We start from the raw sequence: 8,251 nt of genomic DNA, 5'->3' as shown, positions 1-8,251 counted from the left end.
CTAGATTACATATAACAATACTGTTGACTCCCATTAGCACCTTTCAAACTTGGTTGACATTTCTAGATTACATATAACAATACTGTTGACTCCCATTAGCACCTTTCAAACTTGGTTGACATTTCTAGATTATGTAATATTGTTGACTCCCATTAGCACCTTATGTTGTTTACGCTCAGTAGTATATTATAATTATAAACTTCACGCTCTGTACGCATTACCCACCCTTTGACACTCATTAGTGTTCAATATCTATATATGTCATCCTTATGTTACTGACACTGACTAATACGCTACATGTATTTTGCTAATACACACTAGAGCACTATATTTATGTAACTGACACTTTTAGTACACTATATCTATGTTGTTGACATACTAATGTCATATCCTACGTTATACACTGTGTTTATGTTATTGACAAGCTTTAATACACAAGATTTATGTTGTCAACACTCTCTAGTGTATTATTTCTATATTATGGACATTCTCTAGTACACTTTATATTGTTGATACCATTCAATACCCCAAATCTATGTTGTTAACACTGTTTAATATCCTAAATCTGTGTTGTTAACAGTGTTTAGTATCCTAAATTTATGTTGTTAACATTCATTACGAAACCGTATGTATGTTGCTAACACTCATTACTAAACCGTATGTATGTGGCTAACACTCTTTATATTCGTTGTTAACATTCTCAAGTACACTTTATACATGTTGTTTACACCCTCTAAAACACTAGTATTGACACTCTAGCACATTATATTTATGACATTGACACTCCCTAATACACTTTACTTAATGATAATTACTTGTGCACTATACATACGTTGTTAACACTATTGTCTTTGACAACTCATGTGAGGAAACATGACTACATAAGTTTCGAATATCAAAATGGTGAAACATAAGACAGTAGTTTACTAAATAATTAGACTTGACTTAATTCATACACTATTTTCTGAATAACAAGCATATTGAATCCAGTTTTTCCACTTCATGATAGCCGTCTATATATATTTTTCCATATATTGTTCATCATTATGCATTACAATATTATTCCTTTCTTAACTAATGTTTTTTGAAGTTTTCTAAAGCGTACTTTTTTTTTTCTTACCTCAGTCTGGTAGCGTTATTTTAAATATTTGTATCAATTGAAAACAATTGACCAAATTCCCTTGGACATAATTTATGACAAGTGATTTCCTAAAGGATAGTTTAGTAATCTGAAAATGTGAAAAATTCCCTATCGAGATGTCTTATGAATCATAAAGCTGCACAATGGCTAATTGGGCTGTGCCCACCACAGGGATCAAACCCTGAATTTTAATATATAAAGCCCTCAAGCTCACCACCGTTGAGTCACGTAGAATAAACCAGATGTAACAGCATTAAGCTTTGTCCATCGGTACCTATGTCACTTTGTTCATTAATTTGTTTTAAACTTCCGTAACAGTATACCAATCATACATATGCTTTTATCAAATATGTTCATGCATGTATCATATATGTATTCAGTTTCTAGCTCGTTTTCTGGCTAATGTTAGACGCTGAGGAGGGTAAATGCTATCCTAATTGTCTGTGTAAAAGTGACACAGCAGTACGGTTTGTTATATGACAATGAACAGCGACAGTCTGTCTACAGAACTGATTCTGTATACTTCATTCAACTATTTTTATCACACTCAATTCACTAAATTGAAAACTATATGGCCACAGTTCACATGGAACCGTTGCTGATAAGGCTCGAGTTAACCACAACCGTTTGTTTCGTAGAGGACTTTCCCAGCAAAGCCGGAGAAATTCGTTGTTCAGTACATACTGGTGAAAAGGTTTTGACAAATGCGCTATTCGACGTTGTCGCCTTGCTACCCCCTCGTCCCTCTCTCTCTTTCCCTCCCGGGCGTGACTCTGTTTCCAGACTTTTATTCTCACAGCTTTAAAGGCTTTAACACTGGATTCTGCGCCCCACGACAAATAAATTATCTACGTGCGTAAATTATAGCATTGTTACGTTGTGACAAATATATACAAACTGCATCGTTAGTAATGAACTCAAGGATATTAGCGTCCGAACACTTTTTCCAATCTAAATAATGATTCAATAGAAGTAATGGTAACGCGAAACTAATCCACAAGTCGAAGTAGATATGTGTATGTAGAAATCTATTTAAATATAATAGTACTGTCTGTTGTTTATCCATGTAACTACTTCGCAGGATGTAGATCGATCTTCACCAAAATTGGTATGCAGGTTTATTAGGTCCATGCGGGCGCACATACAAATTTTCCGCTTTGCAATTTGCGTTTTGCGGTTTTTATGGGCGTTTTTACGTTTTTTTTAACACTACTTAGCCTCCTGTTGATGGATCTTTACCAAATTTGGCATGAAGGTTTGTTGGGTCCATGCGGTGATACATACAAACTTGTGGTTTCATATTTTGTGGTTTGCAGTTTGTATGGACGTTTTATCGTTTTTTATAATTACATATAAGGAAAGCAACTTTTCATGTCCTAAGATAACCTTTCATTAATCATGAATTTACATAACCTTTGTCCGGGGGATGGATACTCCAGCTAGTAACGTAATAAAGAGAACTTAATAAAATTTATATATATATATATATATAGACACACGGACGTTTGAGAAGCAAGATAAAAGAGACTGCTTATATAGTGATCGTCAACTTGTATATATATATATATATATTTAAACAGATGAAGTTTGAAGAAAACTTTATTCCTGCCCAAAGAAAGAGACGACCAGTTCTCTATTCTGGTAGTTTCGCCTAACTTATGTCTACACACGCTTCATGAACGATACCCGCGAGTAATGTGGGAGGAATAAAAGGGTGGTGTAGAGCTAGTAGACGATAACAACAGCTGCAAGCTACCGTGAAGCGTTAACTATAAAACACTGTCACATTCACATGAATGCACCCCTAACCGTCTTCGACAAAATTACAGTTCTTTTTTAAAAACAACAACAAAAAACGTTGATGGATCAATAATTTGGACTACAAGTTTAAAATACGGAATAATACATAAATCAATACTTAGCAATGACTCCAGATTTCTTCAAATTGTTATGCGTTTTACAGGTGATTAGATGCATAATTTGTGTATTGTATGTGATTTGATGTACAGATTTAGATATTACAGGCGATTAGGTGTACTAACTTGTGCTTTGTAGGTGATTTGATGTACTAAATTGTGCTGTGTAGGTGAGTTGGTGTGCTAACTTGTGCTCTGTAGGTGATTTGGGGTACAAATTTATATCTTACAGGTGATTAGGTGTACTGAGTTATATTTTTTTGGGGTTATTTGGGGTACAGATTTGTATCTTATAGGTGATTAGGTGTACTGACTTGTGTCTTGTAGGTGATTTGGGGTACAGATTTATATCTTACAGGTGATTAGGTGTACTGAATTATGTTTTTGGAGGGTTATTTGGGGTACAGATTTGTATCTTATAGGTGATTAGGTGTAGTGACTTATATTTTGGAGGGTTATTTGGGGTACAGATTTGTATCTTACAGGTGATTAGATGTACTGACTTGTGTCTTGTAGGTGATTTGGGGGTAGATATTTATTTTATGTATTACAGATTATTAGGTGTTCTGACTTCTGACTTATACCTTTCTTTCCCAAATCATCCAAGCACATCCAGTTTAAAATTCTTTTCAAATAACTGAAGCTTATAAGCTAATGATTTTCCATTACGGGACTTTGAATAAGAACCTGTTAAACCGCATATTAACGAATGGTATATCCTTCTTTTTTGTCTTTCATAAATAGTTCCGCTGTCTCAGCGGTAAGATTGAGGGCTTACAACACTAAATTTCGTATTTCGGTCCCTGCGATTGGCACAGCACAGATAACCCAATGTGCAGCTTTGCACTCAACAACAAACAAACAAGTCTAAAATTATCTCTTCTTTATCTTATATAGATTTGTTTGTTTGTTTGTAGTTAAGCACAAAGCTACACAATGGACTATCTCTGCTCTGCCCACCATAGGTATCGAAACCTGGTTTCTAGCGTTGTAAGTCCGCAGACATACCGCTTTGCCACTGGGGGGGATGGGGATCTTAAATAGAAATATCAACTACCGTTGTGAAAAATATTGTCTAGAAAACTCAAAGTTACTTCTTTTAACCACTTCAGTTACTATTTGCTTTTTCCTAATATGTTTAACACAGAAAGAGTTTCCACGTCCCGCACCGGTAGCTCAGCGGTAAGTCAATGGGCTTATAACGCTAACAATTGGGTTCCGATACCCGCGATGAGCAGAGCACAGACAGTCTATTGTGTAACAAACTAACAAACGAATAGAATTTTCACTGTACTCAAATTTGCTTTTGCTAAGTGGCAAACTACACGAATTATGTCTAATTGTGCATGGTCATAGAATGTTCTTTGACAATCACACAAACTATTTCAAAAATGAAATATGCAAAACTTTTTTATTTAAGCCACTTTAAAATAGTTTGTGTATTCATGATGCATTAGAAATTTCTTATATTAATTAAATGAGCTAAATCTAACTATGTTTAAAATAAACCATTGTAAGTCAAAATGTTATAAATACGCTTTAACAATAATATTAAATATTTGTATTCTTTTAACATATATATCTAAATAATTTGTTTGTTTTTAAACACAAAAATACACAAAGGGATATCTGTGCACTGCCCTCTACGGGTATTGAAACGTACATACCGCCGTGCCACTTGGTGGGGGTGGGGGCTAATAATTTGTGAGTATAATATAAACAGCTATTATAAACCTCTACTGATAGAGTTGAGCATATGATATTTATCTTTAACGTTTGTTTGGGATTTCGCGCAAAGCTACACGAGGGTTATCTGCGCTAGCCGTCCCTAATTTAGCAGTGTAAGACTAGAGGGAAGGCAGCTAGCCATCACCACCCACCGCCAACTCTTAGGCTACTCATTTACCAATGAATAGTGGGATTGATCGTCACGGCTGAAAGGGCGAGCATGTTTGGTGGGACTGGGATTCGAACCCGCAACCACCTGGCCATTTACCTTTAATAATTTGTACGTCGTTTCATTATATATATATATATATGTGTGTGTGTGTGTGTGTGTGTGTGTGTGTGTGTGTAGTAAATTTAAATAAAAAGAGAATCCATTAAAGCAAAAAGTCCGATGAATAATAATAGATAATTAATTATGACGGTATGCCAGGCGTTATTCAAACATCTAACGTACTTTAGGATATTAGCGACGAGTAAAGTACTATATATCAAACCAAACAAAAATACAATAAGGTTAATCAACATTACTTAGAATACAATATTATTTTGACTGAAGATTTAATATTTGAAAATTATCCAGATTCACTTTGTAACGGAAATCTTTAATTTTCATATTATTGAATGAGTAGATCTTTGTTTTGTTTTGTTGAATTTCGCGCAAAGCTACTCGAAGCTATCTGCGCTAGTCGTCCTTTTTTTTTTGAAACGATAGGCTAGAGAAAAGGTAGCTAGTCAGCATCACCCATTACCAACTCTTGAGCTATTCATTTACCAGCGAAAAGTGGGATTGACCGTCACAACATAACGTCCACATAACTGGCGAGCATGTCCGACCCCGGGACCCACAAATTACATGTCGAGCACTCTAAGCATCAGGCTATGCCAGGCCAATTGTTTTTTATATGAAACAGACTCTTGGGATTGGACAGATACGCAGGCATGTTGATAGAAAGGTAGATGTTTAACCATTGAATGGTGGTCTGTAATTGACTCACAACCAGTGAAGTTTACCGATAGCATTAAATAATGGAATGCAACTTAAATTCAAACTTAAACAAGTTTTCCTAATTCAAAGGTAGATGTAACAGGCTATTTCTGCACACGTCTTTTTATCTCTACATTACAAAAGCTCACACGCTATACCACTAAAGTATATTGGCGCAAACATTGGTAAATTCTGCACACAGTCTAACGCAGACGCAGTTATGTATCTACATATTAGTAAAGTTTCAACACTATCTATATCAAGCCTTATTATCATCTTCATTAGTAAAATGTGAACACTTTCCAGCTTAAGTTTCATTATTAGTAAAATATGACTATCCAGCTTAAACCTCATTATTCCTTCATTAGTAAAATGTAAACGCTCTCCAGCTTAAGTTTCATTTTTAGTAAAATATGACTATCCAGCTTAAACCCCATTATTCCTTCATTAGTAAAATGTGAACACTTTCCAGCTTAAGTTCTATATTCCCACATTAATAAAATGTGAATACTATTCAATTGATGTCCCACTATCCCCTCATCAGTAAAATGTAAATAAGTCCCAGTATCGCCACATTAATAAAATATGAACATTGTCTTCAGCTTAAGTTCCAGTATCCCCACATTAATAAAATGTGAACACTGTGCAGTTTACGTTCCAGTATCCCCAAAGTACTAAAATGTGAATACTATCAAGCTTCCGTCCCATTATACCCACATTAATGAAATGTGAACACTATCTAGCTTAAGTCAAGTTACCCGGACACTATCCGTCTTAAATCTCAATATCTGCACAACAACAAAAGTTGAAGTTTCATTATCTGTACATTAGCAAAGTCTGAATACTAAGTAGCTCACATCCCAGTATTTGTACAGAGATTAGAAACTTAAGGGACGCTATCGAGCTAAGGTCCATGTAATCATACATTTGTAAAATCCCAGACAGATATCAGTTAAGCTACAAGATATCCGAATTGTTTAAAAAGAAACACATTACATTATTCGGTAGTATAAATTATGTCATATGTGTGTTATCAATCACTATTTGCCTGTATTTATGTTAATAAAATCGATATTTGTTTTAATTCCAGTTTTTTAAAGGTTAGCGAAGCCCAACATTTCTCACATCATCTGACAGCAGCTAAAAAGTAATTTTAAGTTTCATTGCTAATCGGCTTAGATCTACTCTGGCACACAATTCTCGAGTTTCTCTGTATTTTAATAAATCAACCAACATGTCTGTTAATGACATCCACACAGTTTTCAGCTAGGATCCAGTAATCCAAGTTTATTAAATTAATCTAGTAATCTAGATTTTATCAAGATTTATCGCAATTTATAAGAACGATGTTGCCCTTGGAACTATTTTCTTCATTGTCGATAGTACTCAGTTTGACGGCCACGGTTGCCCGTAACAAAGGTGTCATGATCAATCTTGGACCATACATCTTGACGAACTTCAAAAACACTACATGTTGTGTGAACGTCGATTACACAAGACCAGTGTAAGTATACAAACAATGCAAAAGTCCAAAGGAGTTGCGTCGAAGGTCTTCATAGGTATGTTGTCGAATAAGACTGTGATTCCAGCTTCTTCGGCCATCTCTTTCATGAAAAATGGCCATTTAATTCAGGTTATGGCTGAAAGCTTAGAAAAGTTTGGCTTGTGAGCTTTCGTCATTTTCGTATCCTATTGTAATATCTTATTAACGGTATGAGAATGTATGTCGAACTTCATTGCAACGGCTGTCAGGGTCGGAAGGTTCACTTTACTAAAGCCTTCACCTTGTTTGAAATTGACTTAGGGCGAGGTTTTCAAGCTTGTTTCTTTTCGAAATAACCTACTAAGTGAGTTTTCCCTTTCCATAGAAAGCATTGAAATGTTGTGTCTTATTGCTCAACATCGTATAATAATCTCGCTTTACGAATATCCGTCCTCGGAAATGTATATGACAAATGTCTTTTAGCCACATGTCTGCCCGTGACAACACACTATAATGTCGAATAGCCGAGAATTCGCCATTAGTCAAATATATCGGTTCTAAGCAGGTCGCCTACAGCACTGCGGCTACACGCGACTGTATTAACTTACATAAACTTACAGAAAATGTTATTAACACGTTGTATTAAGTGTTCGATCTACGTTTTACAGTTAAGCCTGTGTTCGTTTAGAGCCCAATACTTAAATTGTAATCTGAGCATTTCCTGCTTTAAAGATAGCCATTTGCATCGAATAAAAAAATTAGATACATTATACCTTAATTCAAACTTAGTCTCATTCTCAAACAATAACGATGTATTCAAATTCGATGACGAGGAACCCACTTTGAGACTAATAATGGCTGGAGACGGCTTGAATGGGTAATGAAGAAAATCTTTAATATAACAGCAAATGTACAACGTTTCGACAAGGTTTTGTCATCATCAGGTACATCATCAGATGATGACAAAACCTTGTCGAAACGTTGTACATTTGCTGTTA

At 35.2% G+C, this 8,251-nt stretch overlaps 1 protein-coding gene and 1 long non-coding RNA gene across 11 annotated transcripts in view; one reads left to right on the top strand and one right to left on the bottom strand.

Moving 5' to 3' along the window:
- LOC106464217 (transcription factor Sox-3-like) overlaps positions 1-8,251 on the bottom strand; it is a 231,838-nt gene that overhangs the window by 71,720 nt on the left and 151,867 nt on the right. The window lies entirely within an intron of this gene.
- LOC111087068 overlaps positions 1-8,251 on the top strand; it is a 66,892-nt gene that overhangs the window by 20,611 nt on the left and 38,030 nt on the right. The window lies entirely within an intron of this gene.

The sequence above is a fragment of the Limulus polyphemus genome, unplaced genomic scaffold, assembly GCF_000517525.1.
Source record: "Limulus polyphemus unplaced genomic scaffold, Limulus_polyphemus-2.1.2 Scaffold58, whole genome shotgun sequence".
NCBI classification, from domain to species: domain Eukaryota; kingdom Metazoa; phylum Arthropoda; class Merostomata; order Xiphosura; family Limulidae; genus Limulus; species Limulus polyphemus.
Note: the sequence above shows the minus strand (reverse complement) of the source record. Positions and strands in the feature narration are given on the sequence as shown.